At 44.7% G+C, this 18,432-nt stretch overlaps 31 non-coding genes across 31 annotated transcripts; all 31 read left to right on the forward strand.

Annotated features, from left to right (window-relative positions):
* The first annotated feature begins 152 nt into the window (after window positions 1-152).
* On the forward strand, window positions 153-223 carry trnag-gcc (transfer RNA glycine (anticodon GCC)). Its single transcript has one exon. It is a non-coding gene; the product is annotated as a tRNA-Gly (tRNA).
* Window positions 224-775: 552 nt separating this feature from the next.
* On the forward strand, window positions 776-847 carry trnad-guc (transfer RNA aspartic acid (anticodon GUC)). The gene has a single exon. It is a non-coding gene; the product is annotated as a tRNA-Asp (tRNA).
* A 118-nt stretch (window positions 848-965) lies between these two features.
* Window positions 966-1,036, forward strand: trnag-gcc (transfer RNA glycine (anticodon GCC)). Its single transcript has one exon. It is a non-coding gene; the product is annotated as a tRNA-Gly (tRNA).
* Window positions 1,037-1,588: 552 nt separating this feature from the next.
* Window positions 1,589-1,660, forward strand: trnad-guc (transfer RNA aspartic acid (anticodon GUC)). The gene has a single exon. It is a non-coding gene; the product is annotated as a tRNA-Asp (tRNA).
* A 118-nt stretch (window positions 1,661-1,778) lies between these two features.
* Window positions 1,779-1,849, forward strand: trnag-gcc (transfer RNA glycine (anticodon GCC)). Its single transcript has one exon. It is a non-coding gene; the product is annotated as a tRNA-Gly (tRNA).
* Window positions 1,850-2,401: 552 nt separating this feature from the next.
* trnad-guc (transfer RNA aspartic acid (anticodon GUC)) lies at window positions 2,402-2,473 on the forward strand. The gene has a single exon. It is a non-coding gene; the product is annotated as a tRNA-Asp (tRNA).
* Window positions 2,474-2,591: 118 nt separating this feature from the next.
* Window positions 2,592-2,662, forward strand: trnag-gcc (transfer RNA glycine (anticodon GCC)). The gene has a single exon. It is a non-coding gene; the product is annotated as a tRNA-Gly (tRNA).
* Window positions 2,663-4,027: 1,365 nt separating this feature from the next.
* trnad-guc (transfer RNA aspartic acid (anticodon GUC)) lies at window positions 4,028-4,099 on the forward strand. Its single transcript has one exon. It is a non-coding gene; the product is annotated as a tRNA-Asp (tRNA).
* Window positions 4,100-4,217: 118 nt separating this feature from the next.
* Window positions 4,218-4,288, forward strand: trnag-gcc (transfer RNA glycine (anticodon GCC)). Its single transcript has one exon. It is a non-coding gene; the product is annotated as a tRNA-Gly (tRNA).
* A 552-nt stretch (window positions 4,289-4,840) lies between these two features.
* Window positions 4,841-4,912, forward strand: trnad-guc (transfer RNA aspartic acid (anticodon GUC)). Its single transcript has one exon. It is a non-coding gene; the product is annotated as a tRNA-Asp (tRNA).
* Window positions 4,913-5,030: 118 nt separating this feature from the next.
* Window positions 5,031-5,101, forward strand: trnag-gcc (transfer RNA glycine (anticodon GCC)). Its single transcript has one exon. It is a non-coding gene; the product is annotated as a tRNA-Gly (tRNA).
* A 552-nt stretch (window positions 5,102-5,653) lies between these two features.
* Window positions 5,654-5,725, forward strand: trnad-guc (transfer RNA aspartic acid (anticodon GUC)). The gene has a single exon. It is a non-coding gene; the product is annotated as a tRNA-Asp (tRNA).
* A 118-nt stretch (window positions 5,726-5,843) lies between these two features.
* On the forward strand, window positions 5,844-5,914 carry trnag-gcc (transfer RNA glycine (anticodon GCC)). Its single transcript has one exon. It is a non-coding gene; the product is annotated as a tRNA-Gly (tRNA).
* Window positions 5,915-7,279: 1,365 nt separating this feature from the next.
* trnad-guc (transfer RNA aspartic acid (anticodon GUC)) lies at window positions 7,280-7,351 on the forward strand. Its single transcript has one exon. It is a non-coding gene; the product is annotated as a tRNA-Asp (tRNA).
* A 118-nt stretch (window positions 7,352-7,469) lies between these two features.
* Window positions 7,470-7,540, forward strand: trnag-gcc (transfer RNA glycine (anticodon GCC)). The gene has a single exon. It is a non-coding gene; the product is annotated as a tRNA-Gly (tRNA).
* Window positions 7,541-8,092: 552 nt separating this feature from the next.
* On the forward strand, window positions 8,093-8,164 carry trnad-guc (transfer RNA aspartic acid (anticodon GUC)). Its single transcript has one exon. It is a non-coding gene; the product is annotated as a tRNA-Asp (tRNA).
* A 118-nt stretch (window positions 8,165-8,282) lies between these two features.
* On the forward strand, window positions 8,283-8,353 carry trnag-gcc (transfer RNA glycine (anticodon GCC)). The gene has a single exon. It is a non-coding gene; the product is annotated as a tRNA-Gly (tRNA).
* Window positions 8,354-9,718: 1,365 nt separating this feature from the next.
* trnad-guc (transfer RNA aspartic acid (anticodon GUC)) lies at window positions 9,719-9,790 on the forward strand. The gene has a single exon. It is a non-coding gene; the product is annotated as a tRNA-Asp (tRNA).
* Window positions 9,791-10,531: 741 nt separating this feature from the next.
* trnad-guc (transfer RNA aspartic acid (anticodon GUC)) lies at window positions 10,532-10,603 on the forward strand. Its single transcript has one exon. It is a non-coding gene; the product is annotated as a tRNA-Asp (tRNA).
* Window positions 10,604-11,343: 740 nt separating this feature from the next.
* trnad-guc (transfer RNA aspartic acid (anticodon GUC)) lies at window positions 11,344-11,415 on the forward strand. Its single transcript has one exon. It is a non-coding gene; the product is annotated as a tRNA-Asp (tRNA).
* Window positions 11,416-12,155: 740 nt separating this feature from the next.
* Window positions 12,156-12,227, forward strand: trnad-guc (transfer RNA aspartic acid (anticodon GUC)). The gene has a single exon. It is a non-coding gene; the product is annotated as a tRNA-Asp (tRNA).
* Window positions 12,228-12,345: 118 nt separating this feature from the next.
* Window positions 12,346-12,416, forward strand: trnag-gcc (transfer RNA glycine (anticodon GCC)). Its single transcript has one exon. It is a non-coding gene; the product is annotated as a tRNA-Gly (tRNA).
* Window positions 12,417-12,968: 552 nt separating this feature from the next.
* Window positions 12,969-13,040, forward strand: trnad-guc (transfer RNA aspartic acid (anticodon GUC)). Its single transcript has one exon. It is a non-coding gene; the product is annotated as a tRNA-Asp (tRNA).
* A 118-nt stretch (window positions 13,041-13,158) lies between these two features.
* Window positions 13,159-13,229, forward strand: trnag-gcc (transfer RNA glycine (anticodon GCC)). Its single transcript has one exon. It is a non-coding gene; the product is annotated as a tRNA-Gly (tRNA).
* A 552-nt stretch (window positions 13,230-13,781) lies between these two features.
* trnad-guc (transfer RNA aspartic acid (anticodon GUC)) lies at window positions 13,782-13,853 on the forward strand. Its single transcript has one exon. It is a non-coding gene; the product is annotated as a tRNA-Asp (tRNA).
* A 118-nt stretch (window positions 13,854-13,971) lies between these two features.
* Window positions 13,972-14,042, forward strand: trnag-gcc (transfer RNA glycine (anticodon GCC)). Its single transcript has one exon. It is a non-coding gene; the product is annotated as a tRNA-Gly (tRNA).
* A 1,365-nt stretch (window positions 14,043-15,407) lies between these two features.
* Window positions 15,408-15,479, forward strand: trnad-guc (transfer RNA aspartic acid (anticodon GUC)). Its single transcript has one exon. It is a non-coding gene; the product is annotated as a tRNA-Asp (tRNA).
* A 741-nt stretch (window positions 15,480-16,220) lies between these two features.
* trnad-guc (transfer RNA aspartic acid (anticodon GUC)) lies at window positions 16,221-16,292 on the forward strand. The gene has a single exon. It is a non-coding gene; the product is annotated as a tRNA-Asp (tRNA).
* Window positions 16,293-17,032: 740 nt separating this feature from the next.
* trnad-guc (transfer RNA aspartic acid (anticodon GUC)) lies at window positions 17,033-17,104 on the forward strand. The gene has a single exon. It is a non-coding gene; the product is annotated as a tRNA-Asp (tRNA).
* A 118-nt stretch (window positions 17,105-17,222) lies between these two features.
* trnag-gcc (transfer RNA glycine (anticodon GCC)) lies at window positions 17,223-17,293 on the forward strand. The gene has a single exon. It is a non-coding gene; the product is annotated as a tRNA-Gly (tRNA).
* A 552-nt stretch (window positions 17,294-17,845) lies between these two features.
* trnad-guc (transfer RNA aspartic acid (anticodon GUC)) lies at window positions 17,846-17,917 on the forward strand. Its single transcript has one exon. It is a non-coding gene; the product is annotated as a tRNA-Asp (tRNA).
* Window positions 17,918-18,432: the final 515 nt, after the last annotated feature.

Here is an 18,432-nt window from a genome sequence, read left to right on the forward strand (position 1 = left end):
GCTGGAGACCGGGGTTCAATTCCCCGACGGGGAGGAAAGACTGATTTTATTAGGGTGTACAATGTCACTGAGCCCACAAAGCGGGAAATATGCTTAGAATTAAAGATTTTTGATACGATATCTAGCCGTGGGGTTTATTTCAGCATTGCAAGGCATTGGTTGTTCAGTGGTAGAATTCTCGCCTGCCACGCGGGAGGCCCGGGTTCGATTCCCGGCCAATGCAGGAACTTTTGAACAAGTCATTTTGACAAGTATGCAACCCCGTGAGGAAGAAATCTCTTTTGAGATTGCCAGGTCGACAGCAATCTCTGGTCATGGTAGAATTCTCAACTGACTCTTGAAAAGTCTGAGTTTGGGCTCACTTACCGTTTGGACATTTATGCATTCTCAGTAGACTTTTGTGAATCCATTGTAGATTTCCAGTGTGTGAGGTGATTTACTTTGTGCAAGGCTTTAGTTGTTAAATGGGAAACGAATATCCAACAAGTCAGTGACAACTGTCTTGAGTTTGGCCTTTGTGACTATGTCCTGGGATTTTCCACACACACCTCTCCTTCTAACTACTATTATGTGGCTTGTGAGCGGTATAGAGCAAAATCGACTACATGTACGTGTCCGTGAGGGTCTCAGCTTTCCATAGATGTGTCATAGTAGTCTCTAGCTCTAACCATTCAGTCTCTACAGATGTTTTTGTTGGAAGGGTTAACACCCAACTCTCCAAATTTAGGGATAGTATCCAATGCTCCACATTTTTTCAAAGAACCAACCCACTTGCTCCTCGTTAGTATAGTGGTGAGTATCCCCGCCTGTCACGCGGGAGACCGGGGTTCAATTCCCCGACGGGGAGGAAAGACTGATTTTATTAGGGTGTACAATGTCACTGAGCCCACAAAGCGGGAAATATGCTTAGAATTAAAGATTTTTGATACGATATCTAGCCGTGGGGTTTATTTCAGCATTGCAAGGCATTGGTTGTTCAGTGGTAGAATTCTCGCCTGCCACGCGGGAGGCCCGGGTTCGATTCCCGGCCAATGCAGGAACTTTTGAACAAGTCATTTTGACAAGTATGCAACCCCGTGAGGAAGAAATCTCTTTTGAGATTGCCAGGTCGACAGCAATCTCTGGTCATGGTAGAATTCTCAACTGACTCTTGAAAAGTCTGAGTTTGGGCTCACTTACCGTTTGGACATTTATGCATTCTCAGTAGACTTTTGTGAATCCATTGTAGATTTCCAGTGTGTGAGGTGATTTACTTTGTGCAAGGCTTTAGTTGTTAAATGGGAAACGAATATCCAACAAGTCAGTGACAACTGTCTTGAGTTTGGCCTTTGTGACTATGTCCTGGGATTTTCCACACACACCTCTCCTTCTAACTACTATTATGTGGCTTGTGAGCGGTATAGAGCAAAATCGACTACATGTACGTCTCCGTGAGGGTCTCAGCTTTCCATAGATGTGTCATAGTAGTCTCTAGCTCTAACCATTCAGTCTCTACAGATGTTTTTGTTGGAAGGGTTAACACCCAACTCTCCAAATTTAGGGATAGTATCCAATGCTCCACATTTTTTCAAAGAACCAACCCACCTGCTCCTCGTTAGTATAGTGGTGAGTATCCCCGCCTGTCACGCGGGAGACCGGGGTTCAATTCCCCGACGGGGAGGAAAGACTGATTTTATTAGGGTGTACAATGTCACTGAGCCCACAAAGCGGGAAATATGCTTAGAATTAAAGATTTTTGATACGATATCTAGCTGTGGGGTTTATTTCAGCATTGCAAGGCATTGGTTGTTCAGTGGTAGAATTCTCGCCTGCCACGCGGGAGGCCCGGGTTCGATTCCCGGCCAATGCAGGAACTTTTGAACAAGTCATTTTGACAAGTATGCAACCCCGTGAGGAAGAAATCTCTTTTGAGATTGCCAGGTCGACAGCAATCTCTGGTCATGGTAGAATTCTCAACTGACTCTTGAAAAGTCTGAGTTTGGGCTCACTTACCGTTTGGACATTTATGCATTCTCAGTAGACTTTTGTGAATCCATTGTAGATTTCCAGTGTGTGAGGTGATTTACTTTGTGCAAGGCTTTAGTTGTTAAATGGGAAACGAATATCCAACAAGTCAGTGACAACTGTCTTGAGTTTGGCCTTTGTGACTATGTCCTGGGATTTTCCACACACACCTCTCCTTCTAACTACTATTATGTGGCTTGTGAGCGGTATAGAGCAAAATCGACTACATGTACGTCTCCGTGAGGGTCTCAGCTTTCCATAGATGTGTCATAGTAGTCTCTAGCTCTAACCATTCAGTCTCTACAGATGTTTTTGTTGGAAGGGTTAACACCCAACTCTCCAAATTTAGGGATAGTATCCAATGCTCCACATTTTTTCAAAGAACCAACCCACCTGCTCCTCGTTAGTATAGTGGTGAGTATCCCCGCCTGTCACGCGGGAGACCGGGGTTCAATTCCCCGACGGGGAGGAAAGACTGATTTTATTAGGGTGTACAATGTCACTGAGCCCACAAAGCGGGAAATATGCTTAGAATTAAAGATTTTTGATACGATATCTAGCCGTGGGGTTTATTTCAGCATTGCAAGGCATTGGTTGTTCAGTGGTAGAATTCTCGCCTGCCACGCGGGAGGCCCGGGTTCGATTCCCGGCCAATGCAGGAACTTTTGAACAAGTCATTTTGACAAGTATGCAACCCCGTGAGGAAGAAATCTCTTTTGAGATTGCCAGGTCGACAGCAATCTCTGGTCATGGTAGAATTCTCAACTGACTCTTGAAAAGTCTGAGTTTGGGCTCACTTACCGTTTGGACATTTATGCATTCTCAGTAGACTTTTGTGAATCCATTGTAGATTTCCAGTGTGTGAGGTGATTTACTTTGTGCAAGGCTTTAGTTGTTAAATGGGAAACGAATATCCAACAAGTCAGTGACAACTGTCTTGAGTTTGGCCTTTGTGACTATGTCCTGGGATTTTCCACACACACCTCTCCTTCTAACTACTATTATGTGGCTTGTGAGCGGTATAGAGCAAAATCGACTACATGTACGTGTCCGTGAGGGTCTCAGCTTTCCATAGATGTGTCATAGTAGTCTCTAGCTCTAACCATTCAGTCTCTACAGATGTTTTTGTTGGAAGGGTTAACACCCAACTCTCCAAATTTAGGGATAGTATCCAATGCTCCACATTTTTTCAAAGAACCAACCCACCTGCTCCTCGTTAGTATAGTGGTGAGTATCCCAGCCTGTCACGCGGGAGACCGGGGTTCAATTCCCCGACGGGGAGGAAAGACTGATTTTATTAGGGTGTACAATGTCACTGAGCCCACAAAGCGGGAAATATGCTTAGAATTAAAGATTTTTGATACGATATCTAGCCGTGGGGTTTATTTCAGCATTGCAAGGCATTGGTTGTTCAGTGGTAGGATTCTCACCTGCCACGCGGGAGGCCCGGGTTCGATTCCCGGCCAATGCAGGAACTTTTGAACAAGTCATTTTGACAAGTATGCAACCCCGTGAGGAAGAAATCTCTTTTGAGATTGCCAGGTCGACAGCAATCTCTGGTCATGGTAGAATTCTCAACTGACTCTTGAAAAGTCTGAGTTTGGGCTCACTTACCGTTTGGACATTTATGCATTCTCAGTAGACTTTTGTGAATCCATTGTAGATTTCCAGTGTGTGAGGTGATTTACTTTGTGCAAGGCTTTAGTTGTTAAATGGGAAACGAATATCCAACAAGTCAGTGACAACTGTCTTGAGTTTGGCCTTTGTGACTATGTCCTGGGATTTTCCACACACACCTCTCCTTCTAACTACTATTATGTGGCTTGTGAGCGGTATAGAGCAAAATCGACTACATGTACGTCTCCGTGAGGGTCTCAGCTTTCCATAGATGTGTCATAGTAGTCTCTAGCTCTAACCATTCAGTCTCTACAGATGTTTTTGTTGGAAGGGTTAACACCCAACTCTCCAAATTTAGGGATAGTATCCAATGCTCCACATTTTTTCAAAGAACCAACCCACCTGCTCCTCGTTAGTATAGTGGTGAGTATCCCCGCCTGTCACGCGGGAGACCGGGGTTCAATTCCCCGACGGGGAGGAAAGACTGATTTTATTAGGGTGTACAATGTCACTGAGCCCACAAAGCGGGAAATATGCTTAGAATTAAAGATTTTTGATACGATATCTAGCTGTGGGGTTTATTTCAGCATTGCAAGGCATTGGTTGTTCAGTGGTAGAATTCTCGCCTGCCACGCGGGAGGCCCGGGTTCGATTCCCGGCCAATGCAGGAACTTTTGAACAAGTCATTTTGACAAGTATGCAACCCCGTGAGGAAGAAATCTCTTTTGAGATTGCCAGGTCGACAGCAATCTCTGGTCATGGTAGAATTCTCAACTGACTCTTGAAAAGTCTGAGTTTGGGCTCACTTACCGTTTGGACATTTATGCATTCTCAGTAGACTTTTGTGAATCCATTGTAGATTTCCAGTGTGTGAGGTGATTTACTTTGTGCAAGGCTTTAGTTGTTAAATGGGAAACGAATATCCAACAAGTCAGTGACAACTGTCTTGAGTTTGGCCTTTGTGACTATGTCCTGGGATTTTCCACACACACCTCTCCTTCTAACTACTATTATGTGGCTTGTGAGCGGTATAGAGCAAAATCGACTACATGTACGTCTCCGTGAGGGTCTCAGCTTTCCATAGATGTGTCATAGTAGTCTCTAGCTCTAACCATTCAGTCTCTACAGATGTTTTTGTTGGAAGGGTTAACACCCAACTCTCCAAATTTAGGGATAGTATCCAATGCTCCACATTTTTTCAAAGAACCAACCCACCTGCTCCTCGTTAGTATAGTGGTGAGTATCCCCGCCTGTCACGCGGGAGACCGGGGTTCAATTCCCCGACGGGGAGGAAAGACTGATTTTATTAGGGTGTACAATGTCACTGAGCCCACAAAGCGGGAAATATGCTTAGAATTAAAGATTTTTGATACGATATCTAGCCGTGGGGTTTATTTCAGCATTGCAAGGCATTGGTTGTTCAGTGGTAGAATTCTCGCCTGCCACGCGGGAGGCCCGGGTTCGATTCCCGGCCAATGCAGGAACTTTTGAACAAGTCATTTTGACAAGTATGCAACCCCGTGAGGAAGAAATCTCTTTTGAGATTGCCAGGTCGACAGCAATCTCTGGTCATGGTAGAATTCTCAACTGACTCTTGAAAAGTCTGAGTTTGGGCTCACTTACCGTTTGGACATTTATGCATTCTCAGTAGACTTTTGTGAATCCATTGTAGATTTCCAGTGTGTGAGGTGATTTACTTTGTGCAAGGCTTTAGTTGTTAAATGGGAAACGAATATCCAACAAGTCAGTGACAACTGTCTTGAGTTTGGCCTTTGTGACTATGTCCTGGGATTTTCCACACACACCTCTCCTTCTAACTACTATTATGTGGCTTGTGAGCGGTATAGAGCAAAATCGACTACATGTACGTCTCCGTGAGGGTCTCAGCTTTCCATAGATGTGTCATAGTAGTCTCTAGCTCTAACCATTCAGTCTCTACAGATGTTTTTGTTGGAAGGGTTAACACCCAACTCTCCAAATTTAGGGATAGTATCCAATGCTCCACATTTTTTCAAAGAACCAACCCACCTGCTCCTCGTTAGTATAGTGGTGAGTATCCCCGCCTGTCACGCGGGAGACCGGGGTTCAATTCCCCGACGGGGAGGAAAGACTGATTTTATTAGGGTGTACAATGTCACTGAGCCCACAAAGCGGGAAATATGCTTAGAATTAAAGATTTTTGATACGATATCTAGCCGTGGGGTTTATTTCAGCATTGCAAGGCATTGGTTGTTCAGTGGTAGAATTCTCGCCTGCCACGCGGGAGGCCCGGGTTCGATTCCCGGCCAATGCAGGAACTTTTGAACAAGTCATTTTGACAAGTATGCAACCCCGTGAGGAAGAAATCTCTTTTGAGATTGCCAGGTCGACAGCAATCTCTGGTCATGGTAGAATTCTCAACTGACTCTTGAAAAGTCTGAGTTTGGGCTCACTTACCGTTTGGACATTTATGCATTCTCAGTAGACTTTTGTGAATCCATTGTAGATTTCCAGTGTGTGAGGTGATTTACTTTGTGCAAGGCTTTAGTTGTTAAATGGGAAACGAATATCCAACAAGTCAGTGACAACTGTCTTGAGTTTGGCCTTTGTGACTATGTCCTGGGATTTTCCACACACACCTCTCCTTCTAACTACTATTATGTGGCTTGTGAGCGGTATAGAGCAAAATCGACTACATGTACGTCTCCGTGAGGGTCTCAGCTTTCCATAGATGTGTCATAGTAGTCTCTAGCTCTAACCATTCAGTCTCTACAGATGTTTTTGTTGGAAGGGTTAACACCCAACTCTCCAAATTTAGGGATAGTATCCAATGCTCCACATTTTTTCAAAGAACCAACCCACCTGCTCCTCGTTAGTATAGTGGTGAGTATCCCAGCCTGTCACGCGGGAGACCGGGGTTCAATTCCCCGACGGGGAGGAAAGACTGATTTTATTAGGGTGTACAATGTCACTGAGCCCACAAAGCGGGAAATATGCTTAGAATTAAAGATTTTTGATACGATATCTAGCCGTGGGGTTTATTTCAGCATTGCAAGGCATTGGTTGTTCAGTGGTAGGATTCTCACCTGCCACGCGGGAGGCCCGGGTTCGATTCCCGGCCAATGCAGGAACTTTTGAACAAGTCATTTTGACAAGTATGCAACCCCGTGAGGAAGAAATCTCTTTTGAGATTGCCAGGTCGACAGCAATCTCTGGTCATGGTAGAATTCTCAACTGACTCTTGAAAAGTCTGAGTTTGGGCTCACTTACCGTTTGGACATTTATGCATTCTCAGTAGACTTTTGTGAATCCATTGTAGATTTCCAGTGTGTGAGGTGATTTACTTTGTGCAAGGCTTTAGTTGTTAAATGGGAAACGAATATCCAACAAGTCAGTGACAACTGTCTTGAGTTTGGCCTTTGTGACTATGTCCTGGGATTTTCCACACACACCTCTCCTTCTAACTACTATTATGTGGCTTGTGAGCGGTATAGAGCAAAATCGACTACATGTACGTCTCCGTGAGGGTCTCAGCTTTCCATAGATGTGTCATAGTAGTCTCTAGCTCTAACCATTCAGTCTCTACAGATGTTTTTGTTGGAAGGGTTAACACCCAACTCTCCAAATTTAGGGATAGTATCCAATGCTCCACATTTTTTCAAAGAACCAACCCACCTGCTCCTCGTTAGTATAGTGGTGAGTATCCCCGCCTGTCACGCGGGAGACCGGGGTTCAATTCCCCGACGGGGAGGAAAGACTGATTTTATTAGGGTGTACAATGTCACTGAGCCCACAAAGCGGGAAATATGCTTAGAATTAAAGATTTTTGATACGATATCTAGCCGTGGGGTTTATTTCAGCATTGCAAGGCATTGGTTGTTCAGTGGTAGAATTCTCGCCTGCCACGCGGGAGGCCCGGGTTCGATTCCCGGCCAATGCAGGAACTTTTGAACAAGTCATTTTGACAAGTATGCAACCCCGTGAGGAAGAAATCTCTTTTGAGATTGCCAGGTCGACAGCAATCTCTGGTCATGGTAGAATTCTCAACTGACTCTTGAAAAGTCTGAGTTTGGGCTCACTTACCGTTTGGACATTTATGCATTCTCAGTAGACTTTTGTGAATCCATTGTAGATTTCCAGTGTGTGAGGTGATTTACTTTGTGCAAGGCTTTAGTTGTTAAATGGGAAACGAATATCCAACAAGTCAGTGACAACTGTCTTGAGTTTGGCCTTTGTGACTATGTCCTGGGATTTTCCACACACACCTCTCCTTCTAACTACTATTATGTGGCTTGTGAGCGGTATAGAGCAAAATCGACTACATGTACGTCTCCGTGAGGGTCTCAGCTTTCCATAGATGTGTCATAGTAGTCTCTAGCTCTAACCATTCAGTCTCTACAGATGTTTTTGTTGGAAGGGTTAACACCCAACTCTCCAAATTTAGGGATAGTATCCAATGCTCCACATTTTTTCAAAGAACCAACCCACCTGCTCCTCGTTAGTATAGTGGTGAGTATCCCCGCCTGTCACGCGGGAGACCGGGGTTCAATTCCCCGACGGGGAGGAAAGACTGATTTTATTAGGGTGTACAATGTCACTGAGCCCACAAAGCGGGAAATATGCTTAGAATTAAAGATTTTTGATACGATATCTAGCCGTGGGGTTTATTTCAGCATTGCAAGGCATTGGTTGTTCAGTGGTAGAATTCTCGCCTGCCACGCGGGAGGCCCGGGTTCGATTCCCGGCCAATGCAGGAACTTTTGAACAAGTCATTTTGACAAGTATGCAACCCCGTGAGGAAGAAATCTCTTTTGAGATTGCCAGGTCGACAGCAATCTCTGGTCATGGTAGAATTCTCAACTGACTCTTGAAAAGTCTGAGTTTGGGCTCACTTACCGTTTGGACATTTATGCATTCTCAGTAGACTTTTGTGAATCCATTGTAGATTTCCAGTGTGTGAGGTGATTTACTTTGTGCAAGGCTTTAGTTGTTAAATGGGAAACGAATATCCAACAAGTCAGTGACAACTGTCTTGAGTTTGGCCTTTGTGACTATGTCCTGGGATTTTCCACACACACCTCTCCTTCTAACTACTATTATGTGGCTTGTGAGCGGTATAGAGCAAAATCGACTACATGTACGTGTCCGTGAGGGTCTCAGCTTTCCATAGATGTGTCATAGTAGTCTCTAGCTCTAACCATTCAGTCTCTACAGATGTTTTTGTTGGAAGGGTTAACACCCAACTCTCCAAATTTAGGGATAGTATCCAATGCTCCACATTTTTTCAAAGAACCAACCCACCTGCTCCTCGTTAGTATAGTGGTGAGTATCCCAGCCTGTCACGCGGGAGACCGGGGTTCAATTCCCCGACGGGGAGGAAAGACTGATTTTATTAGGGTGTACAATGTCACTGAGCCCACAAAGCGGGAAATATGCTTAGAATTAAAGATTTTTGATACGATATCTAGCCGTGGGGTTTATTTCAGCATTGCAAGGCATTGGTTGTTCAGTGGTAGGATTCTCACCTGCCACGCGGGAGGCCCGGGTTCGATTCCCGGCCAATGCAGGAACTTTTGAACAAGTCATTTTGACAAGTATGCAACCCCGTGAGGAAGAAATCTCTTTTGAGATTGCCAGGTCGACAGCAATCTCTGGTCATGGTAGAATTCTCAACTGACTCTTGAAAAGTCTGAGTTTGGGCTCACTTACCGTTTGGACATTTATGCATTCTCAGTAGACTTTTGTGAATCCATTGTAGATTTCCAGTGTGTGAGGTGATTTACTTTGTGCAAGGCTTTAGTTGTTAAATGGGAAACGAATATCCAACAAGTCAGTGACAACTGTCTTGAGTTTGGCCTTTGTGACTATGTCCTGGGATTTTCCACACACACCTCTCCTTCTAACTACTATTGTGTGGCTTGTGAGCGGTATAGAGCAAAACCGACTACATGTACGTGTCCGTGAGGGTCTCAGCTTTCCATAGATGTGTCATAGTAGTCTCTAGCTCTAACCATTCAGTCTCTACAGATGTTTTTGTTGGAAGGGTTAACACCCAACTCTCCAAATTTAGGGATAGTATCCAATGCTCCACATTTTTTCAAAGAACCAACCCACCTGCTCCTCGTTAGTATAGTGGTGAGTATCCCCGCCTGTCACGCGGGAGACCGGGGTTCAATTCCCCGACGGGGAGGAAAGACTGATTTTATTAGGGTGTACAATGTCACTGAGCCCACAAAGCGGGAAATATGCTTAGAATTAAAGATTTTTGATACGATATCTAGCCGTGGGGTTTATTTCAGCATTGCAAGGCATTGGTTGTTCAGTGGTAGGATTCTCACCTGCCACGCGGGAGGCCCGGGTTCGATTCCCGGCCAATGCAGGAACTTTTGAACAAGTCATTTTGACAAGTATGCAACCCCGTGAGGAAGAAATCTCTTTTGAGATTGCCAGGTCGACAGCAATCTCTGGTCATGGTAGAATTCTCAACTGACTCTTGAAAAGTCTGAGTTTGGGCTCACTTACCGTTTGGACATTTATGCATTCTCAGTAGACTTTTGTGAATCCATTGTAGATTTCCAGTGTGTGAGGTGATTTACTTTGTGCAAGGCTTTAGTTGTTAAATGGGAAACGAATATCCAACAAGTCAGTGACAACTGTCTTGAGTTTGGCCTTTGTGACTATGTCCTGGGATTTTCCACACACACCTCTCCTTCTAACTACTATTGTGTGGCTTGTGAGCGGTATAGAGCAAAACCGACTACATGTACGTGTCCGTGAGGGTCTCAGCTTTCCATAGATGTGTCATAGTAGTCTCTAGCTCTAACCATTCAGTCTCTACAGATGTTTTTGTTGGAAGGGTTAACACCCAACTCTCCAAATTTAGGGATAGTATCCAATGCTCCACATTTTTTCAAAGAACCAACCCACCTGCTCCTCGTTAGTATAGTGGTGAGTATCCCCGCCTGTCACGCGGGAGACCGGGGTTCAATTCCCCGACGGGGAGGAAAGACTGATTTTATTAGGGTGTACAATGTCACTGAGCCCACAAAGCGGGAAATATGCTTAGAATTAAAGATTTTTGATACGATATCTAGCCGTGGGGTTTATTTCAGCATCGCAAGGCATTTGTTGTTCAGTGGTAGAATTCTCGCCTGCCACGCGGAGGCCCGGGTTCGATTCCCGGCCAATGCAGGAACTTTTGAACAAGTCATTTTGACAAGTATGCAACCCCGTGAGGAAGAAATCTCTTTTGAGATTGCCAGGTCGACAGCAATCTCTGGTCATGGTAGAATTCTCAACTGACTCTTGAAAAGTCTGAGTTTGGGCTCACTTACCGTTTGGACATTTATGCATTCTCAGTAGACTTTTGTGAATCCATTGTAGATTTCCAGTGTGTGAGGTGATTTACTTTGTGCAAGGCTTTAGTTGTTAAATGGGAAACGAATATCCAACAAGTCAGTGACAACTGTCTTGAGTTTGGCCTTTGTGACTATGTCCTGGGATTTTCCACACACACCTCTCCTTCTAACTACTATTGTGTGGCTTGTGAGCGGTATAGAGCAAAACCGACTACATGTACGTGTCCGTGAGGGTCTCAGCTTTCCATAGATGTGTCATAGTAGTCTCTAGCTCTAACCATTCAGTCTCTACAGATGTTTTTGTTGGAAGGGTTAACACCCAACTCTCCAAATTTAGGGATAGTATCCAATGCTCCACATTTTTTCAAAGAACCAACCCACCTGCTCCTCGTTAGTATAGTGGTGAGTATCCCCGCCTGTCACGCGGGAGACCGGGGTTCAATTCCCCGACGGGGAGGAAAGACTGATTTTATTAGGGTGTACAATGTCACTGAGCCCACAAAGCGGGAAATATGCTTAGAATTAAAGATTTTTGATACGATATCTAGCCGTGGGGTTTATTTCAGCATCGCAAGGCATTGGTTGTTCAGTGGTAGAATTCTCGCCTGCCACGCGGAGGCCCGGGTTCGATTCCCGGCCAATGCAGGAACTTTTGAACAAGTCATTTTGACAAGTATGCAACCCCGTGAGGAAGAAATCTCTTTTGAGATTGCCAGGTCGACAGCAATCTCTGGTCATGGTAGAATTCTCAACTGACTCTTGAAAAGTCTGAGTTTGGGCTCACTTACCGTTTGGACATTTATGCATTCTCAGTAGACTTTTGTGAATCCATTGTAGATTTCCAGTGTGTGAGGTGATTTACTTTGTGCAAGGCTTTAGTTGTTAAATGGGAAACGAATATCCAACAAGTCAGTGACAACTGTCTTGAGTTTGGCCTTTGTGACTATGTCCTGGGATTTTCCACACACACCTCTCCTTCTAACTACTATTATGTGGCTTGTGAGCGGTATAGAGCAAAATCGACTACATGTACGTGTCCGTGAGGGTCTCAGCTTTCCATAGATGTGTCATAGTAGTCTCTAGCTCTAACCATTCAGTCTCTACAGATGTTTTTGTTGGAAGGGTTAACACCCAACTCTCCAAATTTAGGGATAGTATCCAATGCTCCACATTTTTTCAAAGAACCAACCCACCTGCTCCTCGTTAGTATAGTGGTGAGTATCCCCGCCTGTCACGCGGGAGACCGGGGTTCAATTCCCCGACGGGGAGGAAAGACTGATTTTATTAGGGTGTACAATGTCACTGAGCCCACAAAGCGGGAAATATGCTTAGAATTAAAGATTTTTGATACGATATCTAGCCGTGGGGTTTATTTCAGCATCGCAAGGCATTGGTTGTTCAGTGGTAGAATTCTCGCCTGCCACGCGGGAGGCCCGGGTTCGATTCCCGGCCAATGCAGGAACTTTTGAACAAGTCATTTTGACAAGTATGCAACCCTGTGAGGAAGAAATCTCTTTTGAGATTGCCAGGTCGACAGCAATCTCTGGTCATGGTAGAATTCTCAACTGACTCTTGAAAAGTCTGAGTTTGGGCTCACTTACCGTTTGGACATTTATGCATTCTCAGTAGACTTTTGTGAATCCATTGTAGATTTCCAGTGTGTGAGGTGATTTACTTTGTGCAAGGCTTTAGTTGTTAAATGGGAAACGAATATCCAACAAGTCAGTGACAACTGTCTTGAGTTTGGCCTTTGTGACTATGTCCTGGGATTTTCCACACACACCTCTCCTTCTAACTACTATTATGTGGCTTGTGAGCGGTATAGAGCAAAATCGACTACATGTACGTCTCCGTGAGGGTCTCAGCTTTCCATAGATGTGTCATAGTAGTCTCTAGCTCTAACCATTCAGTCTCTACAGATGTTTTTGTTGGAAGGGTTAACACCCAACTCTCCAAATTTAGGGATAGTATCCAATGCTCCACATTTTTTCAAAGAACCAACCCACCTGCTCCTCGTTAGTATAGTGGTGAGTATCCCCGCCTGTCACGCGGGAGACCGGGGTTCAATTCCCCGACGGGGAGGAAAGACTGATTTTATTAGGGTGTACAATGTCACTGAGCCCACAAAGCGGGAAATATGCTTAGAATTAAAGATTTTTGATACGATATCTAGCCGTGGGGTTTATTTCAGCATTGCAAGGCATTGGTTGTTCAGTGGTAGAATTCTCGCCTGCCACGCGGGAGGCCCGGGTTCGATTCCCGGCCAATGCAGGAACTTTTGAACAAGTCATTTTGACAAGTATGCAACCCCGTGAGGAAGAAATCTCTTTTGAGATTGCCAGGTCGACAGCAATCTCTGGTCATGGTAGAATTCTCAACTGACTCTTGAAAAGTCTGAGTTTGGGCTCACTTACCGTTTGGACATTTATGCATTCTCAGTAGACTTTTGTGAATCCATTGTAGATTTCCAGTGTGTGAGGTGATTTACTTTGTGCAAGGCTTTAGTTGTTAAATGGGAAACGAATATCCAACAAGTCAGTGACAACTGTCTTGAGTTTGGCCTTTGTGACTATGTCCTGGGATTTTCCACACACACCTCTCCTTCTAACTACTATTATGTGGCTTGTGAGCGGTATAGAGCAAAATCGACTACATGTACGTCTCCGTGAGGGTCTCAGCTTTCCATAGATGTGTCATAGTAGTCTCTAGCTCTAACCATTCAGTCTCTACAGATGTTTTTGTTGGAAGGGTTAACACCCAACTCTCCAAATTTAGGGATAGTATCCAATGCTCCACATTTTTTCAAAGAACCAACCCACCTGCTCCTCGTTAGTATAGTGGTGAGTATCCCCGCCTGTCACGCGGGAGACCGGGGTTCAATTCCCCGACGGGGAGGAAAGACTGATTTTATTAGGGTGTACAATGTCACTGAGCCCACAAAGCGGGAAATATGCTTAGAATTAAAGATTTTTGATACGATATCTAGCCGTGGGGTTTATTTCAGCATTGCAAGGCATTGGTTGTTCAGTGGTAGAATTCTCGCCTGCCACGCGGGAGGCCCGGGTTCGATTCCCGGCCAATGCAGGAACTTTTGAACAAGTCATTTTGACAAGTATGCAACCCCGTGAGGAAGAAATCTCTTTTGAGATTGCCAGGTCGACAGCAATCTCTGGTCATGGTAGAATTCTCAACTGACTCTTGAAAAGTCTGAGTTTGGGCTCACTTACCGTTTGGACATTTATGCATTCTCAGTAGACTTTTGTGAATCCATTGTAGATTTCCAGTGTGTGAGGTGATTTACTTTGTGCAAGGCTTTAGTTGTTAAATGGGAAACGAATATCCAACAAGTCAGTGACAACTGTCTTGAGTTTGGCCTTTGTGACTATGTCCTGGGATTTTCCACACACACCTCTCCTTCTAACTACTATTATGTGGCTTGTGAGCGGTATAGAGCAAAATCGACTACATGTACGTGTCCGTGAGGGTCTCAGCTTTCCATAGATGTGTCATAGTAGTCTCTAGCTCTAACCATTCAGTCTCTACAGATGTTTTTGTTGGAAGGGTTAACACCCAACTCTCCAAATTTAGGGATAGTATCCAATGCTCCACATTTTTTCAAAGAACCAACCCACCTGCTCCTCGTTAGTATAGTGGTGAGTATCCCAGCCTGTCACGCGGGAGACCGGGGTTCAATTCCCCGACGGGGAGGAAAGACTGATTTTATTAGGGTGTACAATGTCACTGAGCCCACAAAGCGGGAAATATGCTTAGAATTAAAGATTTTTGATACGATATCTAGCCGTGGGGTTTATTTCAGCATTGCAAGGCATTGGTTGTTCAGTGGTAGGATTCTCACCTGCCACGCGGGAGGCCCGGGTTCGATTCCCGGCCAATGCAGGAACTTTTGAACAAGTCATTTTGACAAGTATGCAACCCCGTGAGGAAGAAATCTCTTTTGAGATTGCCAGGTCGACAGCAATCTCTGGTCATGGTAGAATTCTCAACTGACTCTTGAAAAGTCTGAGTTTGGGCTCACTTACCGTTTGGACATTTATGCATTCTCAGTAGACTTTTGTGAATCCATTGTAGATTTCCAGTGTGTGAGGTGATTTACTTTGTGCAAGGCTTTAGTTGTTAAATGGGAAACGAATATCCAACAAGTCAGTGACAACTGTCTTGAGTTTGGCCTTTGTGACTATGTCCTGGGATTTTCCACACACACCTCTCCTTCTAACTACTATTGTGTGGCTTGTGAGCGGTATAGAGCAAAACCGACTACATGTACGTGTCCGTGAGGGTCTCAGCTTTCCATAGATGTGTCATAGTAGTCTCTAGCTCTAACCATTCAGTCTCTACAGATGTTTTTGTTGGAAGGGTTAACACCCAACTCTCCAAATTTAGGGATAGTATCCAATGCTCCACATTTTTTCAAAGAACCAACCCACCTGCTCCTCGTTAGTATAGTGGTGAGTATCCCCGCCTGTCACGCGGGAGACCGGGGTTCAATTCCCCGACGGGGAGGAAAGACTGATTTTATTAGGGTGTACAATGTCACTGAGCCCACAAAGCGGGAAATATGCTTAGAATTAAAGATTTTTGATACGATATCTAGCCGTGGGGTTTATTTCAGCATTGCAAGGCATTGGTTGTTCAGTGGTAGGATTCTCACCTGCCACGCGGGAGGCCCGGGTTCGATTCCCGGCCAATGCAGGAACTTTTGAACAAGTCATTTTGACAAGTATGCAACCCCGTGAGGAAGAAATCTCTTTTGAGATTGCCAGGTCGACAGCAATCTCTGGTCATGGTAGAATTCTCAACTGACTCTTGAAAAGTCTGAGTTTGGGCTCACTTACCGTTTGGACATTTATGCATTCTCAGTAGACTTTTGTGAATCCATTGTAGATTTCCAGTGTGTGAGGTGATTTACTTTGTGCAAGGCTTTAGTTGTTAAATGGGAAACGAATATCCAACAAGTCAGTGACAACTGTCTTGAGTTTGGCCTTTGTGACTATGTCCTGGGATTTTCCACACACACCTCTCCTTCTAACTACTATTGTGTGGCTTGTGAGCGGTATAGAGCAAAACCGACTACATGTACGTGTCCGTGAGGGTCTCAGCTTTCCATAGATGTGTCATAGTAGTCTCTAGCTCTAACCATTCAGTCTCTACAGATGTTTTTGTTGGAAGGGTTAACACCCAACTCTCCAAATTTAGGGATAGTATCCAATGCTCCACATTTTTTCAAAGAACCAACCCACCTGCTCCTCGTTAGTATAGTGGTGAGTATCCCCGCCTGTCACGCGGGAGACCGGGGTTCAATTCCCCGACGGGGAGGAAAGACTGATTTTATTAGGGTGTACAATGTCACTGAGCCCACAAAGCGGGAAATATGCTTAGAATTAAAGATTTTTGATACGATATCTAGCCGTGGGGTTTATTTCAGCATCGCAAGGCATTTGTTGTTCAGTGGTAGAATTCTCGCCTGCCACGCGGAGGCCCGGGTTCGATTCCCGGCCAATGCAGGAACTTTTGAACAAGTCATTTTGACAAGTATGCAACCCCGTGAGGAAGAAATCTCTTTTGAGATTGCCAGGTCGACAGCAATCTCTGGTCATGGTAGAATTCTCAACTGACTCTTGAAAAGTCTGAGTTTGGGCTCACTTACCGTTTGGACATTTATGCATTCTCAGTAGACTTTTGTGAATCCATTGTAGATTTCCAGTGTGTGAGGTGATTTACTTTGTGCAAGGCTTTAGTTGTTAAATGGGAAACGAATATCCAACAAGTCAGTGACAACTGTCTTGAGTTTGGCCTTTGTGACTATGTCCTGGGATTTTCCACACACACCTCTCCTTCTAACTACTATTGTGTGGCTTGTGAGCGGTATAGAGCAAAACCGACTACATGTACGTGTCCGTGAGGGTCTCAGCTTTCCATAGATGTGTCATAGTAGTCTCTAGCTCTAACCATTCAGTCTCTACAGATGTTTTTGTTGGAAGGGTTAACACCCAACTCTCCAAATTTAGGGATAGTATCCAATGCTCCACATTTTTTCAAAGAACCAACCCACCTGCTCCTCGTTAGTATAGTGGTGAGTATCCCCGCCTGTCACGCGGGAGACCGGGGTTCAATTCCCCGACGGGGAGGAAAGACTGATTTTATTAGGGTGTACAATGTCACTGAGCCCACAAAGCGGGAAATATGCTTAGAATTAAAGATTTTTGATACGATATCTAGCCGTGGGGTTTATTTCAGCATCGCAAGGCATTGGTTGTTCAGTGGTAGAATTCTCGCCTGCCACGCGGGAGGCCCGGGTTCGATTCCCGGCCAATGCAGGAACTTTTGAACAAGTCATTTTGACAAGTATGCAACCCTGTGAGGAAGAAATCTCTTTTGAGATTGCCAGGTCGACAGCAATCTCTGGTCATGGTAGAATTCTCAACTGACTCTTGAAAAGTCTGAGTTTGGGCTCACTTACCGTTTGGACATTTATGCATTCTCAGTAGACTTTTGTGAATCCATTGTAGATTTCCAGTGTGTGAGGTGATTTACTTTGTGCAAGGCTTTAGTTGTTAAATGGGAAACGAATATCCAACAAGTCAGTGACAACTGTCTTGAGTTTGGCCTTTGTGACTATGTCCTGGGATTTTCCACACACACCTCTCCTTCTAACTACTATTATGTGGCTTGTGAGCGGTATAGAGCAAAATCGACTACATGTACGTGTCCGTGAGGGTCTCAGCTTTCCATAGATGTGTCATAGTAGTCTCTAGCTCTAACCATTCAGTCTCTACAGATGTTTTTGTTGGAAGGGTTAACACCCAACTCTCCAAATTTAGGGATAGTATCCAATGCTCCACATTTTTTCAAAGAACCAACCCACCTGCTCCTCGTTAGTATAGTGGTGAGTATCCCCGCCTGTCACGCGGGAGACCGGGGTTCAATTCCCCGACGGGGAGGAAAGACTGATTTTATTAGGGTGTACAATGTCACTGAGCCCACAAAGCGGGAAATATGCTTAGAATTAAAGATTTTTGATACGATATCTAGCCGTGGGGTTTATTTCAGCATCGCAAGGCATTGGTTGTTCAGTGGTAGAATTCTCGCCTGCCACGCGGAGGCCCGGGTTCGATTCCCGGCCAATGCAGGAACTTTTGAACAAGTCATTTTGACAAGTATGCAACCCCGTGAGGAAGAAATCTCTTTTGAGATTGCCAGGTCGACAGCAATCTCTGGTCATGGTAGAATTCTCAACTGACTCTTGAAAAGTCTGAGTTTGGGCTCACTTACCGTTTGGACATTTATGCATTCTCAGTAGACTTTTGTGAATCCATTGTAGATTTCCAGTGTGTGAGGTGATTTACTTTGTGCAAGGCTTTAGTTGTTAAATGGGAAACGAATATCCAACAAGTCAGTGACAACTGTCTTGAGTTTGGCCTTTGTGACTATGTCCTGGGATTTTCCACACACACCT

This window comes from Salmo salar, chromosome 23 (assembly GCF_965601325.2).
Source record: "Salmo salar chromosome 23, fSalSal1, whole genome shotgun sequence".
Taxonomy (NCBI): Eukaryota; Metazoa; Chordata; class Actinopteri; order Salmoniformes; family Salmonidae; genus Salmo; species Salmo salar.